Source organism: Myxocyprinus asiaticus, chromosome 38 (assembly GCF_019703515.2).
Source record: "Myxocyprinus asiaticus isolate MX2 ecotype Aquarium Trade chromosome 38, UBuf_Myxa_2, whole genome shotgun sequence".
Lineage (NCBI taxonomy): Eukaryota > Metazoa > Chordata > Actinopteri > Cypriniformes > Catostomidae > Myxocyprinus > Myxocyprinus asiaticus.
Window position 1 is genome coordinate 39,902,054 of NC_059381.1, and position 18,899 is coordinate 39,920,952.

At 40.8% G+C, this 18,899-nt stretch overlaps 1 pseudogene; it reads right to left on the reverse strand.

Annotated features, from left to right (window-relative positions):
- The window catches only part of LOC127429172 (rap guanine nucleotide exchange factor 6-like), a 147,148-nt pseudogene that overhangs the window by 70,416 nt on the left and 57,833 nt on the right, over positions 1 to 18,899 (reverse strand).

An 18,899-nucleotide genomic window follows, 5' to 3' on the forward strand; every position in this document is an offset into this window, starting at 1 on the left:
CAGCATCACTTACACAGCTACAGGAACTACACTTCACATGCCATAAGTTCATATATACATCATATAATCATTCTGACATCACTCCAACATAGTTAAAATACAACCCACATGACCAAAATATTGCAAGAAAAAAAAAAACATATTTTGTTCACTGTGGTCTAGAGGTCGTCCGATATATCATTTTATCATTCATTGTGGTCTCTCATGAGGGGAGAGACCACAATGTTTTAGGGTGCGGTGAGGTGGTTTCTGATCCAGTAGTGTGACATGGGGGATGGAGTGATGAAAGGGGTGGAAATTTGAGATGTCTAGTATGAAAGCAAAAGGAAATGAACACGCACACTGGGAGATCAGGATGGAAAATAGAGGAGTACTGTGTGATTGGCAGGAGGAGGAATAGTGGGCCCAGGCGGAGTTGTAGGAAGTGTGGACCGGGCAAGTCCTTTCTGCATGACAGTTGGAGCAGAATTTAAATGGGGTAATAAGGAGAGGCTTAATCCAGCAGGAGGTCTGAGAGTGGTGGAAGGGAATATTTATTTTTTTTGCTGGCGGGGGGGCATGGTCTGTGGAACTCCTGGAAGCGAAACGAGAGAGGGAGGGAGTCAGCGATTACATTGAAAAACCCAGGAATGTGTCTGGCTGAGATAATGAAGTTGCAGGAAATGCTCTGCCAAGTCAGATGTCTCATAAAGGACATGATGGCTAGAGGAGGACCGGCCTTTATTGATTATAGTGACGACTGCGGAACTGTCGCAAAACTATGACATGTTTGCGTGTCCAAAGGGAACCCCATATAACGCTGGCCATAACGATGGGATAAATTTCAAAGAGAGCAGATGAGGGAGCGTAGGAAGCTATATTGAAAAATAGATTGTGAGCAAACTTATAAGGCAATGGGTTAGGGTTCGGTTACATAGGATTGGCTAGGAGTTACCTAGCTAATGGTGCGATGATGTACAGCTGCTAGTCTTCCCGCTAGAACTACACTGCGCTTACATTTCTGTGGACTGAAGGTTAAAGTCTTGTACATATGAAACTGCTGTTCACTGTTTTTGAGCTGAAAATAAAATATTTATTTCAATATTAAGATATATAAGTGAGCTTCTGTAGGGGAATATTAAAGGGCAGGACTTGATTGCATCAGGAATTCCATCAGGAATAGATTGGATGGTGAAAACGGGCATACATTAGCCTAAAATAATGCCTAAATAGCTATTTGCCTGAAAAAAACAAACAAACAAACAAAAACAATGTTTAAATAACTTTCACTTTCTTGATTGTACAGCAAGCACATATTTTGCTTCCCTTGTCTTTTTGTTTGAGCCGCTGGGAGCACAGACATTTCAAAATAAGTCTGAAGTGTATTTTGGTCTTGTTTATAGTTAAAAGCCCTTAACTAAGACTTTTTTTTATTCCTTTACATACTGTAATATGCACCAACGAATCATCTACAATAAAGTCAGGAACATGTAAAAAGGAAGTAAACAGCCAGTTTTGATTTAACGTTCACTTTAAACTCTGAGAAACTCTGACTTAATTTGCCGGTAGATACAAAAATAAATGACAGCAGCTCAAGTTATCAGTGTGGTGGTCTGCTTGTGCCATCTGCTCAGAATACAGCACTGATGAGCTTTGAGAGATGCCAATCAAGAGCTTTTCATGATGTCTGAGTTAAACCGGTGAAGAAAACATGTCCTTTCTGAAACTTGTTGTTCAGGAGAATAACTTAAAGATCAGAGAGAGATAAACAGTGAATGGGGAGTTTGCATAGCTATAAGTGTCTGCATTCACAAACTATATTATGTTGGGCCTCATGTAGTCAGATAGAAGACAAAGGCAGGCCTAACACAGTCGTAAAACCTAACTCAGGCCCCCACATAACAAGTCGTAAATCTTACTGATAAAAACCGCGCCAAAATCAAACAAAGGCAGTCCAAAACAGACTACAAATCCCATGAAGCCTTGCTCTCCAAAGGATCGAACTCTCAACTCCTATTGGATGAGGCACACAACAGAACGTCCCTCAACCATGACATCATCAGGAATAGAAATACCTCTGAAATGCTTCCGGGATTTGCTTCCAGCAACTTTGCTCGCCGTGTGTAGACGCAGCTCATCGCTGCTCTCAGGTGCAGCCTCGTGGCACAAGGAAGTAACGTCCGACTTGAAACTGTGGCCATACAATCTCCATCTCGCTGGACGAGTTGAGATTACTCTGTGTTCCACCGAACACTCTAAATCGAGTCGACGTCACTGATTTCTCCGCCACCCTGCCGAGAATCAGCAGCAGTACCGCCCGCCGACAGAGCGAGGAAACGGCCTCCCGTCATCACCCGAGCCTCAAGGAACCGAGTCTAAGTTAAAGGACGGATGAACACACATTCTACATCCTCATGCGATTCAAGTAAGAGGTTTACGTCTGGGCAGAGACAGAATATAGTGTGTTATTCTTGTGTTTCAAGGTTTTTGCTTGTACAGTTTACGGACCGCCATGTCCGCTCATTATTAATACTCAGGGTATTAATTATCACAAATCTGATTTGCTGTATTGTGGTCCAACCACATTGGGCTGTTGTGCATTTCCGCCATCGTGGGTGAGACCGGCAAACTGAGTTTATCCATTAAAGAATCAAAGAACACGGTACGGTTTACGAGCCATCCACCGCGTCTCTGAGTGATAAACTAACAGCTGCTTTCTCTCCCATGATCGCGAAATCGGCTTTGGGGCCGTCACTTAATTCTCTCTCTCGTACTAACCACACACACACACACACGCGCGTGCGACCCCTCACAAACATTCTGGCACACATTTTTGGCTAGTAGATAGCTTCGTGATAAAGCTCAGCTTCGTCCCTAAGCTACTATTGACTGGTTTCTCTCCGCCCACATTCGCGGCCATATTCCCTGGCCGGAAGTCTCGCGTGACATACTCTCCACGAGAGTCACGTCCGCCATTTTGTGCGCGTCCCTCCTTACACACACACACACACACTCTCACACACACACCCTATGTGTTATAGGATTATTTTAGTTTCCATATCTAATCATATCACTGTATAGTTTGTAGTTGTAAGTCGGAAGTTTATTGACTGCATTGTATTAATTATTAATTGATATTACTGCATAAATAAACTGTTATATTACAAAGAGAAGAGTTTTGGTTTGTTTTGCATACACCTGTGTCATGCTGACGGGATGTCAGTGCTAGGATTCAAGCCTTCATTCATTGTTTTTTTTTCCTGAAAATCGATATTCTTCGGATGTCGATTTTCCTAAGAAAACAATCTAATATTGAGACTGTTGATTCTATTGATTTTTGATAATTGATAATTATATTTGATGATTGTTGAATTTGAATGATCAATAAGCTAGTGTTAATTTTAATTAATGTTTCATCGATGTTAACAATTAACGATTATCTTTGATAATTGTTGATTTAAAGGATTAGAAAAGCTAACATTGATTCTCATCAATGTTCTATTGATTTTAATAATTAATAATTATCTTTGATAATTATTAATTATTGCTAATAACCAAACTTGCTCCTAAACATAGCGCACTACATTTACTGGAGCCCCATATGAGGTTTTAATGAGTTAGATTCAATTAATTAATTTAAATATTAATTAATAACTAAAGAAATAATTACCAATTATTTCTGATAGTAACACTGATCTAAACAACCAGTAAAGCACAGTTATATAGAGTATATTTGTGTTCATTATAGAGTATAATTGAGGCTTTTCAGAGTATAGAGTGAATGTTCAATTTCCTCATGAACACCAAGCAACTCTTGCACAAGCTCCACACAGGGCTTTATTTGTCTTAAGTGTTACCTGAAAGGTTTCGTTGGCAGAATGCTGAATCTGGTCTTCTCGAGCATCTTACGGATCTTGTTACATCCTCCAGACACTGTATTGGCCTTCATCTTCTTGTGGCTCTTGTGCTCGCTAGGAAACTCCATGTCTCCAGGCAGACCGGGGATGGAGAAGTGGTTGCTCTTCTTCTCTTGAATCTTGGGGATATGAGGACTACCGTTCACACGGCTCTGAAGCTCTTTGAAAACTACAACAGAGATGTGATGTACAGTCAGGGGTGTAGAAATTAATAAATGCTTCGATTTGGCAATGAAAAAATGATAAAAAATTTAATTTCTATAATAATACCCAAAACTGTGTGCTTAGCATCTTTAATGAGGGAATGAACTATGCTCATCACATAAAGAATTGCGAATGATAAGCTAAAATTTAAGAATCCACCGGCCCTCTAGGAAATCAGGGAATAGTCAGTGTTTTTTAATCAACTCTCAATAATACTTTTTAACATTACACGTTTTTATTTATGAAACGAGACAACTATTTGCAAAATGCTCTTTGCAGTGAAATTAACTATTCATATCCATATAAAACATGATTTAAAAACAAAAATGAATTTGCCCTACATAATGAAAGATGTATATCTTTTAAAATAGCCCAATACATTTTTTCAAGGAACTTATGGCCACACTGCAATACATGCATATATCACACACTTTGAAAACACTCGTTATAAAATCAGTCTCGCTTTCAATCCCCTATGCAGTCCAGTGTTTCTCATCAATGCGAATTGTAGCCTACATTTAAAAATATTCTAATGCCAGGTTATAACAAAATGCACATAAGAAACTGTATGACGCATCCACAAAAGACGCAGTAGGCTACTTGTAACTGTATACAATGGAGGGGCGTGAGATCTTCCTCTTTTGTCGCAATGAACCTGGTGGATATTGTTAGAAGTGCAGCAAATTCATTTTAATTCTAAAGTCCAATTTATACTTCTGCGTCGAATCTACGCCATAGTAGGCTTTGCGTATTTACTCCAAGATTATTTTATGATCTGTGCACTATATCACATTGTATTTGGACTCGGGAGTGTTGTTTTAATTGGGAACATCTGCTGTTTTTCTATACTGTTTATGTTTCATGAAGTTACAAATGAAAACACAACAAAAAACATCTGTTTATAACTTATGAACTGTGCTTTATTTCTCTGGGATTTTACTCAATATATATTCGTTATGTGAGTGACACAATATTGGTTGTATTCTACTCGAGAACTTTCCAATATGTAACATTTTTTTGACCGTATGTTTGACAGTATGGTGTACAGTAAAATATCCTATTTAATAAGTCACGAAAACAGAACACTTTTAATTTGACAGAAAATTAAAAATCAGCTTTTCAGAGATGGTTATATTGCCTATATGCATTGCAAAGTCCAGCTTCAAAGCATTAAAACTTCGTTATTAATTATATTTTTTTTTCTTCAGCACAGTGTGGCAAATGTATGCCAAAATATGTATTTATTAATATTTAAGCGACTCAAGAGAAAGCATACAGTATATGCCTCATTTATTTTCTCTCTGCATGCCAGACAACATAATATTGTATGCATCATATACGGTTTTAATCAGAAGCATCTGATGTTTTTATATTCTGTTTATGTAAAGTCATCTTTTCACAACTTTAAACTCTGTGCTTTTTTCTTGGGGCTTTTTCTCAATATATACAGTATATATACTGTAGAGCCGAGGAGGGCGGGGCCGGGCTGGAATGACGCACGCCCGGTCCCCAATCAGCCTGATGGGGCACGCGAGGGATAAAGGCGGCCGGGGACGACAGTTCGAGAGAGAGAGAATTACAGGCAGCTGTACTGTGTGTGTTTATGGTGGTGTGTTTTTGGTTAAATTGTTTATTAAATTATTATTTAAGTTGTCAAGCCGGTTCTCGCCTCCTCCTTTCCCTCGAACCCCCTTACATATATATATAAATAACTAAGTTATTGCCTTCCAATCTGCTGGACATGTTCTCTGCACCTCACTACGCTTCTATGGAGGATTCCTACGAATCTGCATGCACTCATACCCAAAACTCCATCCCTCAACTGCAGCCAGTGCTGGGATCTCCAGTCTTTGCCAGCACAGTTGAAGTTATCATTTATTGTTAATAAATCCTTTGAACTGTTCTTCTGCTCTTGGGAACTTTCAGCACATGTTCACACACTGTTAGCACAATAATGCTATAGTTTATGTAATTCATTGCACTCCATTTCTAGACGTCTATCGTAGCCATATTGGTCAAAGCCAAAAAGTAATGTCCACACAGGTGGACACGGGGTCTCAGGAGGTTAAAGTATTCTTTTTTTAGGGCCTCTGCTTTTCTCCTTATATATGCTTCCCCTGGGAGATATTATCAGGAATCATGGAATAAGTTTCCACTATTATGCCGATGATACCCAACTTTATACTTCTTCGAAACCTGACGAAATTTCACAATTCTCTAAATTAGCAGAGTGTATCAATGAAATCAAAAACTGAATGGCAAGAAATTTCCTTCTACTCAATTCCAACAAAACAGAGGTACTGATTATTGGACCAATAGCCTCTAAAAAATAAGCTGCTAAAATATAATTTGACTCTTGATGTATGTAGTGTTACATTGTCTTCTACAGCGAAGAACTTAGGTGTTATATTTTATACCAATATTTCCTTTGAAAATCAAATTTCCAGTGTTTGTAGAACAGCATTCTTCCACCTTTAATTGCTAAATTATGACATAAATTATAAATGAAAATTGAATACATAGGCTTTCAATTATTTGCCAACAAAAGCCTTCATCGACCAACTAACAAAGGACAATGCATACATGTGAACTTCTGCAGTTAATCCAGGCTGAACTTCAAAGACATTAGACATTAATCTTATAGTTCATACAAAATCTTTGTATAAACACTGGCCCTTAACACTTACTTAGTTTACTAATTTTAAACCATGACCTGCACTGCACATAAATAACTAATAGTGGCATTATATTCATGCTGGTTAGCCAGAGAGGAACTGGCCCCACAGTGAGCTTGGTTTCTCCCAAGGTTATTTTTCTCCATTAACCAACATTTTTTTGAGTTTTGTGTTTCTTGCCACAGTCGCCTTCGGCTTGCTCACTGGGGTTCTAAATACGATTATGATTTAATTATTTATTTTTATACACAATTTACAGTCATATTTAATCAAACTACACAATGATGACTCTAAGACTTTATAGATTTTACAGTTTTAATTTTCTGTTAATACATGATTTTCTGTTAAGCTGCTTTGAAATGATGTGTGTTGTGAAAAGTGCTATACAAATTGAATGCTGAGGTTTAAAATCTCAAAACTATTTTTTATGGCTGCTGTTCTGTCTCTATCGTGCACATGGTGGGTCTCTCTCACACAGTTTCACTGTTGACACTGGTTCAGACAGTGAGTAAGCATTTTTGGGCGATGCGAAGAGATACGTTAGCTTGCTCATATCTCTCCCACACCTGGTTCACCGCTTGCAGGTAAAGTCTCCATTTTCCATACTGTAAGTCCGCTCCTGTGTATATTATGCCTCGGACATGCGTTGTGTGTAATGAATAAGTATGCACTGCTCAACAAAATCAGTCTCTGAGCTAGGATGTGCAGTCGAGTTGAGCGTGTTCCTCCTGTGTACCTTGTGTACACATTTATATATGGCAATTTTAGCCAAAGGAAGTGGGGAAAAAACATTGAAGTTTGTGAAGTCAGTGAAGTTTCAGGAAGTGAAACAGACACTGAAATAATTGCGTTATTTTTGTATGTATTTTTTGCACACTAAACAGTCAACAATTAATTGCAGAAATTTACACATTAAATTTCCCAGCCCACATATGTATAAATGTATTTAATTTTATTTTTTGGTATGCGAGTGAAACAATATTTGTTGTATTCTACTAGATACCTTTACGATCTGTATGTTTTGACCATGTGTTTGACAATATAGTGTACAGTAAAAAATCATATTTCATAAAGTTACAAAAACTGAGCTCTTCTAATTAAAAAATATTTCCTAGAATGACACCCATTTTGGGTTGGCCAATTAATAGTTATTAATTCTAGATGTTTTTTTTATTATTATTATTATTCCTGCATGGAGCTGGAAAGTAAATTCAAAGTCAAGTAATTTTTATTTGTATAACAATTTCACAACACACATCGTTTCAAAGCAGCTTTAAAGAAAATTATGCTGTAACAGAAATTGATGCTGTAATGTTTGTAATGTCTTAAAGTCCTCAATGAGCACTTTAAACGAAAAACATTATTAAATATTATACTTATATAAATATATAAATTATTTGTCTTTAGGCCCTCAGTAAGCAAGCCAAAGGTGACTCAAAGTATGTCAAAATATTGATTTACATTATTCAAGTGACTCAAGACCATGTATAATAAATAGCCTAATATGTATCTAAATCTCATAAGTTCACATACATTAATAGATTCGTTTTTAATGCTACAATAATTTAATAAATACTCTGAATCCATGATTCAAATAGCTTTTTTTTATTTATAAAATGAATAAATATTTTTGAAATAAAGGCATTTTTCTCAATACACTAGCATTTTAGCTGTGTATTCAAAGAACGACGTAGACACACCATCGCAGAACTATAAATGCAAACAACTGTTTAGGCCACCACACGGAGGCCATGCCATAGGTTTGACACAGAAGTATAAACAAGCCTTAAGAAGCCAGCCTGCACGACACTGCGCAATTTCGATGAAGGATTACATGAAAGTGCATGAAAAAATGCACGTTTTAAAATTCTAAGGAAACCTTTCATTCTTGAGCCTGTGAATGTAAAACCTGATGTACTGTATTCATGTTTTACACCATGTTCTTACCAATCGCATTGAGATTTTAGACCAATGAGATTTGACTTTGAGTGGAGCTACCCAGCGCAACAGCCACATAAATGGAAATTGAGCGATAGTATTAAAATGAGTTTGCTTTTATTTATTTATTTATTTTATTTTTTTCAATGCATTTCTACACATTCTGTGACGTACCAAAGATGTTAGTCTTTACAATCAGAGCAAGGTGCGTATTGTTCTTCAGGATGTCCATCGCTTTGGAGTATGAGATTTTTCTGAAGAAAGAATTCTGAAAAGTTCTGCCCATTGATCTCTATTATCTGAACAAGAGACATCAGGAGAAACAGGATAATATATATACACTATATTGCCAAAAGTATTCGCTCACCCATCCAAATAATTGAATTCAGGTGTTCCAATCACTTCCATGGCCACAGGTGTATAAAATGAAGCACCTAGGCATGCAGACTGCTTCTACAAACATTTGTGAAAGAATGGGCCGCTCTCAGGAGCTCAGTGAATTCCAGCGTGGTACTGTGATAGGATGCCACCTGTGCAACAAGTCCAGTCGTGAAATTTCCTCGCTACTAAATATTCCACAGTCAACTGTCAGTGGTATTATAACAAAGTGGAAGCGATTGGGAATGACAGCAACTCAGCCACGAAGTAAAATGACAGAGCGGGGTCAGCGGATGCTGAGGCGCATAGTGCACAGAGGTCGCCAACTTTCTGCAGAGTCAATCGCTACAGACCTCCAAAGTTCATGTGGCCTTCAGATTAGCTCAAGAACAGTGCATAGAGAGCTTCATGGAATGGGTTTCCATGGCTGAGCAGCTGCATCCAAGCCATACATCACCAAGTGCAATGCAAAGCGTCGGATGCAGTGGTGTAAAGCACGCCGCCACTGGACTCTAGAGCAGTGGAGACGCGTTCTCTGGAGTGACGAATCACGCTTCTCCATCTGGCAATCTGATGGACGAGTCTGGGTTTGGCAGTTGCCAGGAGAACGGTACTTGTCTGACTGCATTGTGCCAACTGTGAAGTTTGGTGGAGGGGGATTATGGTGTGGGGTTGTTTTTCAGGAGCTGGGCTTGGCCCCTTAGTTCCAGTGAAAGGAACTCTGAATGCTTCAGCATACCAAGAGATTTTGGACAATTCCATGCTCCCAACTTTGTGGGAACAGTTTGGGGATGGCCCCTTCCTGTTCCAACATGACTGCGCACCAGTGCACAAAGCAAGGTCCATAAAGACATGGATGAGCGAGTTTGGTGTGGAAGAACTTGACTGGCCTGCACAGAGTCCTGAACTCAACCCGATAGAGGACCTTTGGGATGAATTAGAGCGAAGACTGCGAGCCAGGCCTTCTCGTCCAACATCAGTGTCTGACCTCACAAATGCGCTTCTGGAAGAATGGTCAAAAATTCCCATAAACACACTCCTAAACCTTGTGGAAAGCCTTCCCAGAAGAGTTGAAGCTGTTATAGCTGCAAAGGGTGGGCCGACGTCATATTAAACCCTATGGATTAAGAATGGGATGTCACTTAAGTTCATATGCGTCTAAAGGCAGATGAGCGAATACTTTTGGCAATATAGTGTATATATATATATATATATATATATATATATATATATATATATATATATATATATATATATTAATATGACACATTTTTTTTTTTTTTTTTTGTGGAGATCAGCACCTGATTTCAGTTCGGCTCGTTTCAGTCCGGCCTCTGCAGCTTTACTGGCCCGCTGTACACTCTCTATGAAGATACCAAAGCCCCACTCACTGCCGCCCTGCACTGCAAAGTACAGTGGAGACTCTCTGGAAGGCTTCTGCAGGGTGATCTGACGACACTTGGCTTTAGCAGCAGATGCAGTGTTCAGCAGTTGCAGGTGACCCTTCATTTTCTGAGACAGAGTCATTAAACAGTTAATGAACTTTAAATAAATCACACTATCATCAGTCCAATGAATATTACATATAAGGGTGTCATATTACACATTTCCACTTAATAATATTAGTGAATATTCATATTTTAGTTTTTCATGATCATCTATGTGTTGCTTGGTGACATGTAACAGTTAATCCTGCTTTGGCTTCATTTAGAAATATTTTCGTTTAAGCAGCCAAAGTAGACACAGTGAAAGGCCAGTTATTGGGTCTAAAATGTAAATGACTAAATAATAAGTACTTGTTTATAAAATTGTTGTATAAAAGCAATATAAAACTCACAACCATGCTATCACACAGAATATCAGCACGGTACTGATTATCTGCGGCCACAGTGCTGATATTCAATACAACAGCATGACTTCTAGTACTGATATAGCTTAAAGCTGAAGTGTGTAACTTTTTCTGTGTTAAAGTACTTTTTCCTATACTACCTTAACCCTATAACTCTGCCTGTATCAAATTTGATATGTTGTTTTCTAAAGCCTGTGCATCATTAACATAATCAAAATTTTTATGAAAATCCTGTTGTCTGCAATGTACTAGATGACTGCTGCCACCTGTTGGACGTTTCTGGGCATTTCTTGATGGAAAAATATTTGTAAATTTTTCCCAAAAATGTCTGCTTTTGTAATTGCATGCATTCGTTTTTATTTTTTTATTTTTTTAGGTGAAAGCTTTGCTGATTTTAATAAAGTAAAAGTGACATTAATGATTATATTGTTACTGATATTTTAAAATGAGTATTTGCTGAATATAAGCAACTTGTGTTTGGTTAAAATTTTGTATATTATTTTATTGAAATTGAATTCCATGTATTCTGTTGAAATTCCGTTGAAATCCATGTATCAAATATTATACAACAGGCTTTTGAGGTATACCTCTAAATCACAGACATTTGACAATTCTGACTTTTAAATACATTTAAAGTGATAAACTAATATTTCTGTTAATTTTCATATATGTAGCCTGCTCTGTCATTATAAAGATCTCATTATTTTACATTACAAGCTATTATGATGTCATCTTACCATAAGTTCCTGAGACCCAGCAAAAAAAGTTTTACAATTTCCCTTTTTTTAAATGTCAATATAGTGTTTGGTGCATAAAATATATATGATAAAAATTGTTATATTATATTTGATGTGATGAATTGAACTGTGATACATTTCAATCCATCTGTATAGACCAGGGAGAGGAAGTTGTCATAGCCAAACTCTCAAACATTTGGTATCTGTGAAAAGCCCAGGGAATCCTCTGATAATACCCCAAGATTTACTGCTGGGCCTCAGAAGGATAATGACCTTTAAATCTAATGGTCTAATGGTACTATAAACAGTTTAATGTAAAAAGAAAATATAATTTTCTGACAGTTCTTTCATATATCAGGCTTTACAGGGTTAATATGCAGATACAGCTATAATTAAGCCACTTGTAGGTTATTTTTCTCGAAACTGTAAACACTGTGTAAACTCTGTAAAATTGTCTCTGTGGCGCTATGAAAAATACATCATAGGTTGAGACAGTGTTGCTGAGTTAGGCTGGATGGGACGCTCAAAACAGATACATTTTTATAACACCACAGAACCAAAGTGTTAAACTTTTAGGTGAAATCATCCTACAAATGGCTTACTCATAGTTGACAAATGGCTTACTCATAGTTGAAAAAATTACATATTTCAGCTTTGAATTAATCTTGCCACATTTGTCCATTTCATTTTGTCTATCATGTGACTCACAGAGGAATCCAGTAACTTCTCAAAGTCCTCCAGAAACTGAGTCATGATGTGATCTTCAAAATCATTAAAATGATTGTTCACCCACAACAACATGATCCTCGACACCTGCAGGAGAACCCAGAGGTCATGTGATTCGAAGTGCACACTAATGTTTGATGATTTGAAGAAATGACAATGTTTCAGAGATTCAAGCACCTGAACCCATACACCCACACACACACACACACACACACACACACACACACACACACACACCCACACACCCACACACACACACACACACACACACTGACCGTGTCTCTCAGACTGTCCACTCTGAACCATTCCAGCAGTTTCTTGCCCAATTCCATTGGGCTGGACAGAAAGGTTCTGTATGTGAGCAGGAAGTCCTCAATGTAAGTTGGGTCCACCACTGATGGCTCCTCCACTAGATGCATGATCAGATGCTCAGGGGTGCCCTGATATAGACAGACAGTAATCACATAATAAACATGCATGTAGGGCCATTATAACCAAAAGATCAGGATCTACTTCAGCACAGAAGGAATCACGAATCTCATGCGAACATCACAAACAGCAACCATTTTCTAGAGGATCAGAAACCAACACTAGCCAGCCTGAAACTGACCAGCGTGAACTGAAAGGGTATGAAAACACAATTTCTGGTCTAAACCAGATTTAAACCCATCAACAAAATGTGAAAGTTGATTTTGAGTGCCGTGCCATTAAAAATCTGCACAGAACACATTATCAGATGGAAGACAGTAAACTACAATTTCAAAAACATATAGTGGGAGACTGAAGTCAACTAATTCAACGAACCTGTTACACTGGTGCTGAAACCCAGGATTTTGGAGGAAGAAGTGCCACCATGGAGTCCTCACAACTGGGCAAAGTTTTCCGAGCCCTCGCTGACATGCAAGAGACACACCACCAGGCCACTTCCAGGAGCTCCTCCAAGCCCAAATGGAGGACTGGCGGGTATTGTGGAGCCTGGTAACCCAGGAAAGGTCCTCAGCTACAACCAAGGAGGCATGGCCGTATCCCAACTCATGTTGGCCAAAATGGGGCCCCAGGGTGACCTGGAGGCATTCATGGGGCTCTTTGAGCAAACCGCTACAGCCTCCAAATGGCCAAAAGCCCAGTGGATGATTCGGCTGCTACCGCTGCTGTCCGGGGAAGCCCAGCTCAGCAACTCCCCGCTGACATCTGTCTGGAGTACGGGTTCTTGAAGAAGGCTATCTTACAACGGGTCAGCCGCACTCCAGAACACCACTGCCAGCGTTTTTGCTCCATCATGCTCCACAAGGTCGGCCACCCATTTGTCTATGCCCAGCTGCTCCGTGATGCCTGCCGGAAGTGGGTACTGGCCTGGAAGAATTGTGACGCTGAGGCGGTGATTGATCTTATGGTGCTGGAGCAGTTCACCACTCATCTGCCATGGGGAAACATTGAGTGGTCCAGTGCCATCACCTGGCGTCGCTGGATGATGCCGTCCAGCTGGCAGAGGATAACATGGCGGCCTATCGGGGGGCCAGTGAGCCCTTGTCATCATCACTATCTCTCTCTTCTCTCTCTCACTCCATCCTCCCCTCCTTCCCTTCCCTCTCCTTCCTCCCGTCCTGTTCTCACTCCCCGGAAATGGGGAGCTCCCCCTCCCAAACCGGTTCCCTGGCTTCGGGGTTTTCTCAACCCGCCGGTTTCCCCTGTCCCTCTCCGCTCTCGCCCTTAGGTTGAGGAGTCTGCTGCCACGGCTGCGAGCATAAAGTCTGGGCCGGTCTGCTGGAGCTGCGGGGAGCCTGGGCATTTCAAGGACGGGTGCCTGGTGATGTAGGTGGGAACATTGGTCCGGGTCCCCGATGTGCCACAGGCTGCCCCCGATCGAGCAGGAGCATACTGGATACCTGTGAGTATAAAGGGTGGTACATATCAAGCCTTGGTGGATTCAGGTCGTAAACAAACCTCCATTCACCAAGGCTTGGTTCAATCTTTGGATATAAGTCGATGGGTGGAGATAAGGTGTGTGCACATGGATATTCATGATTACCCGTTAGTGACAGTCATTATTCAATTTTGGGGACAAAAGCATAGTGTCGAGGCTGCGGTTAGTCTCCGCCTCACCCATCCATTAATCTTGGGTACAAATTCATGTCTTTATTGAGGGAAATTTGTGTGGATGTGTCCTGTAACAAAGTGTCTCGGTGTGTGGTTTGTGATTCACTGGCTGGGGAGGCAGAGCCGGGGCCATCAATGTCAACTCCGTGTCAGGAAGACGTAAGGGAGGGGGAAGTCTCGGCTTCCCCAGCCCTTAGAGGATTCCCTGCAAGAGATTTCCCCCTGGAGCAGATGCGAGACGAGACCCTTGGTGCGACTTTGACGAAGTGAAAGTGATTGATGGTCAACGCCTCCAGCCAGACATTGAACTCGCTTATCCGTATTGTTCAATTCTCAAGGATTGGTTGTATCGAGTGACATAGGACGCTCAGACAAAGGAAGATACAATCCAATTGTTAGTACCGAAGAGCCATCTGGAAATGTTATTCCAGATGGCTCATTTTAATCCGATGGCGGGTTACTTAGGACAGGAAAAAACATTGAACCGTCTAATGGCCCATTTCTATTGGACGGGAATTCACAGGGATGTTCACAGATGATGTGCAGCATGCCGTAAATGTCAGCTGGTGAATGTGCCGGCCACCCCAAGAGTGCCATTGTGCCCCCTTCTGTTGATTGAGGTCCCATTTGAACAAACTGGTATGGACCTCGTCAGGCCATTAGAGCGGATGGCACACGGGCATCGCTTTGTGTTGGTTCTGGTGGACTACGCAACGTGATATCTAGAAGCAGTGCCTTTGCGCAACATCTCAGCACATAGTGTTGTGGAGGCACTCTTCAGAATAATCTCCTGAGTGGGGATTCCAAAAGAAATCCTCACTGATCAAGGCACTACATTTATGTCACACACACTACGCGAACTGTACGAATTATTGTGGATTAAATCGATTCAGACCAGCGTTTATCTCCCCAAAATGGATGGCTTGGTCGAACGATTTAATCAGACACTAAAAAATATGATTCGTTTGTGCACAAAGATGCTCAAAATTGGGACAAGTGGCTCGAGCCCCTATTATTTGCCCTTCGAGAGGTCCCGCAAGCCTCCACATGGTTCTCCCCATTTCAATTATTGTACGGGTGTCGACCATGTGGCGTACTCGACATCCTACGGGAAAATTGGGAGGAAGGACCTTCAAACAGCAAAAACGAAATTCAATACGTTCTTGACCTGAGAACAAAACTCCACACACTGGGGAAATTAACACAGGAGAATTTGCGAGTCAGGGAAATAGATTATAAGGTTAAATGAATGGATAGAGGCAGAACACGTCAAATTTACCTCAATCTCCTAAAACTGTGGAGAGAGGCGGTCCCCATGACTATAGCTCGGACCGGAGGTGAACGTAAAAGCCATCGATCGAGACCACCTCTCACCGTGACAAGTCACGGAGGTTGCCAAGTTGCAAGGAGAATTCTCCGATGTGTTCTCACCTCTTGACGGTCGTACGAATCTCATAGAGCACCATATCGAAATGACCCCAGGGGTAGTGGCATGCAGTCATCCCTACCTATTACCCAAACACAAAAAAAAAGTGGTTTGGGAAGAATTAAAGGCCATGCTGGATATGGGGGTAATAGAAGAATCTTACAGTGACTGGGCCAGCCTGGTGGTGTTGGTTCTGAAGAGTGACGGCTCGGTCCGGTTCTGTGTGGATTATAGAAAAGTCAGTGCAGTGTCTAAATTTTATGCATACCCGATACTTTGAATTGATGAACTGCTCAATCGGCAGCTCGCTTTTATTTGGCACTGGATTTAACGAAGGGATATTGGCAGATCCACTTAACTTTCATGTCCCGTGAAAAAAATGCATTTTTCACACCATCTGGCTTACACCAATTTGTCACCCTTCATTTCAGTTTGTTCGGGGCCCTGGTCACGTTTCAGTGGCTCATGGACAGAATCCTCAGACCACACCCACTTACGCCACTTTAGCGGCACCTGCAGCATCTGAGGGCGGTCCTGAAGTCGTTGAGATGGGCGGGACTCACAGCAAACCCTAAGAAGTGTGAAATTGGGCGAGTGGAATTACAGTCTCTGGGCTTCCACTTGGGTCATGGACAGGTGAGGCCGCAAATTGATAAGACCGCAGCAATTGCGGCCTGCCCGAGACCCAAGACCAAAAAGGAGGTGAGACAGTTCCTGGGGCTGGCTGGCTGGCTACTTTAGAAGGTTTGTGCCTAATTATTTGGACGTCACCAGCTTGCTGATTAATATCACTAAAAAGGGAGCACCAGACCCAGTCCAGTTGACGGAGCCGTGCCAACAGGCTTGTACGTGGGTGAAAGCTGCACTTTGTGGTGGGCCATTGTTACATTCTCCTGATTTTTCTCTCCCTTTTGTTTTACAGACCTACACGTCGGAAGGGGGGTTGGGAGCTGTGTTGTCCCAGGTGGTCGAGGGGAGGAGCACCCGTGCTGTACTCTCAGCGAGAGAGGCGAGGTACATCACCACTGAGAAGGAGTGTTTGGCCATCAAGTGGGCGGTCCTCACCCTTCGGTACTACCTCCTGGGATGGGCTTTCACCCTCTGTTCGGACCACACCCAGCTCCAGTGGCTCCATCGTATGAAAGATACCAACAAGCGAATCACCTGTTGGTATCTGCTCCTTCAGCCATTTAGGTTCGGGGCGGGGTACTGGGAAGGCCAGACTGCTCCCCAGCCTGAGTCAGGCGATGGGGGTATGTGGGTGCGTGGTCATTTGTGAATGGAGAGCGAGATCGGGAGATGACAATGGTGAGAACTATCAGCTGTCAATGATTATATTTAACACTTGTTTCTTATTGCAGTGAGGGCGTGAGAGGGATTTATGAGCGAGCCAGACGCCGGAGATGGAAGAGAGAGTCTGACAAATGTATTGAACCCTGTACATATTTGTTTGAGGCTGAAAAGCAGAGTTTTCATTTCCATTTATGCTGAAAAGCGACATCTGTGTGTTTAAAATAAAGCTCATGTGGATTGTTGATCCGGTGCCCCGGTTCCTCCTTCTCAAACACAATGAACCTGTTACACCTGGGTTATACACATTATAATTCATATATTTGGCAATGCAATTCTGTTCTGGAGTAGGCATTCATAAACTGAGGTTTTCATTATTTTTCCAAAATTACTAGTGTGAAATGCTGCTTACCCCAAGATTAATAGTGGCCTTCTCTGCTAAAAAATCTATTTTAACCAGCATGCAATTTCCCATGCTGGTCTAAGCTGGCTAATGCTGGTTAGTGCTGGCTTGGTGCTGGTCTAGCTGGTGGACCAGCATAGCCATGCTTTTCACCAGAAATACCCAGCTGGTGAAGTTGGTTGACCAGCTTGGTCTTTCAGGTGAAGCTTCTTTAGCTAGTTAAGAAGCCTGGTATGGTCACCAGCACACCATGCTGTGAGACTAGCACACAAAACACAACATGAGATGGTGACCAGCAATGCTGGATTTTTTAGCAGGATTAAACTAGGGTTAAAGTCAACATAAAATGGCATTGACATCCCATTTTCCTGGAGTATTTTTGATTTCCAAAGTATTTGAAGTTCAAGTTAACATTCGAGAGCATCTGATATACCCCAATGGAAATTTTACTTGTTCAAATCTATTTGTCATTTGCTTTTACTGGTGTAAATTGAATTACATTAAAGGTGTAGTTAGCGATGCCAGCCATTCTGGAACTTCAGCCAAACTGTAGCCAGAGAATTAGATATGGCCCCTCTTTCCAAAAGATACCGTTGTCATCAGAGATGGTGCAGGAGAGCAGTGGCACATCATCTCAGTTGTCAAAAGCAATGTTAGCTAACTAGTGTTCTCACATGACAAACAATTGACAACTGCTTATGGAGCTGAATACGGCTTTAAGACTTGATGATCCACTTCAACAACCATGCTGTCGGGTGAAATTTTCTGCATGCCATTCCATTAAAAAGAAAGAATAAAAACAACATGTTAACATTAAATGACTGAGTTTACTATTAGCAACATCTAGAAAGGCTGCAAAACCAACCAAACCTCAGGAAAAGAGTCCTGCAGTGACCGCTCACTTCCATAAAGAATATTTTTTAAATATATTAAATATTAAAATATATTGTTTTTATACTTATAATCAACAACTTGAAATCAAGAGTTTTATGTTTTGCCATTGCTTTTAATTTAATTACATTATTCGCAATGCTTCATGGAATTATAGTTCATTCCCTCATCAAAGACATTAAGTACACAGTCTTGGTCCTTTGTCTTGTGCCTTTAAATGAAAGTTCGTAATGTAGTGATTCACCTCGGAGCTGGTTGGCTTGGTTCATGGCTTAATACTCTTATAATGGATTTTATGAAATCACCATGTACAAAAACTGAATGGGAAAAATACTTCTGTAACCAAGAATGATGAAAAAGTGGGAGGGCACTGTTGCACCCATACAGCC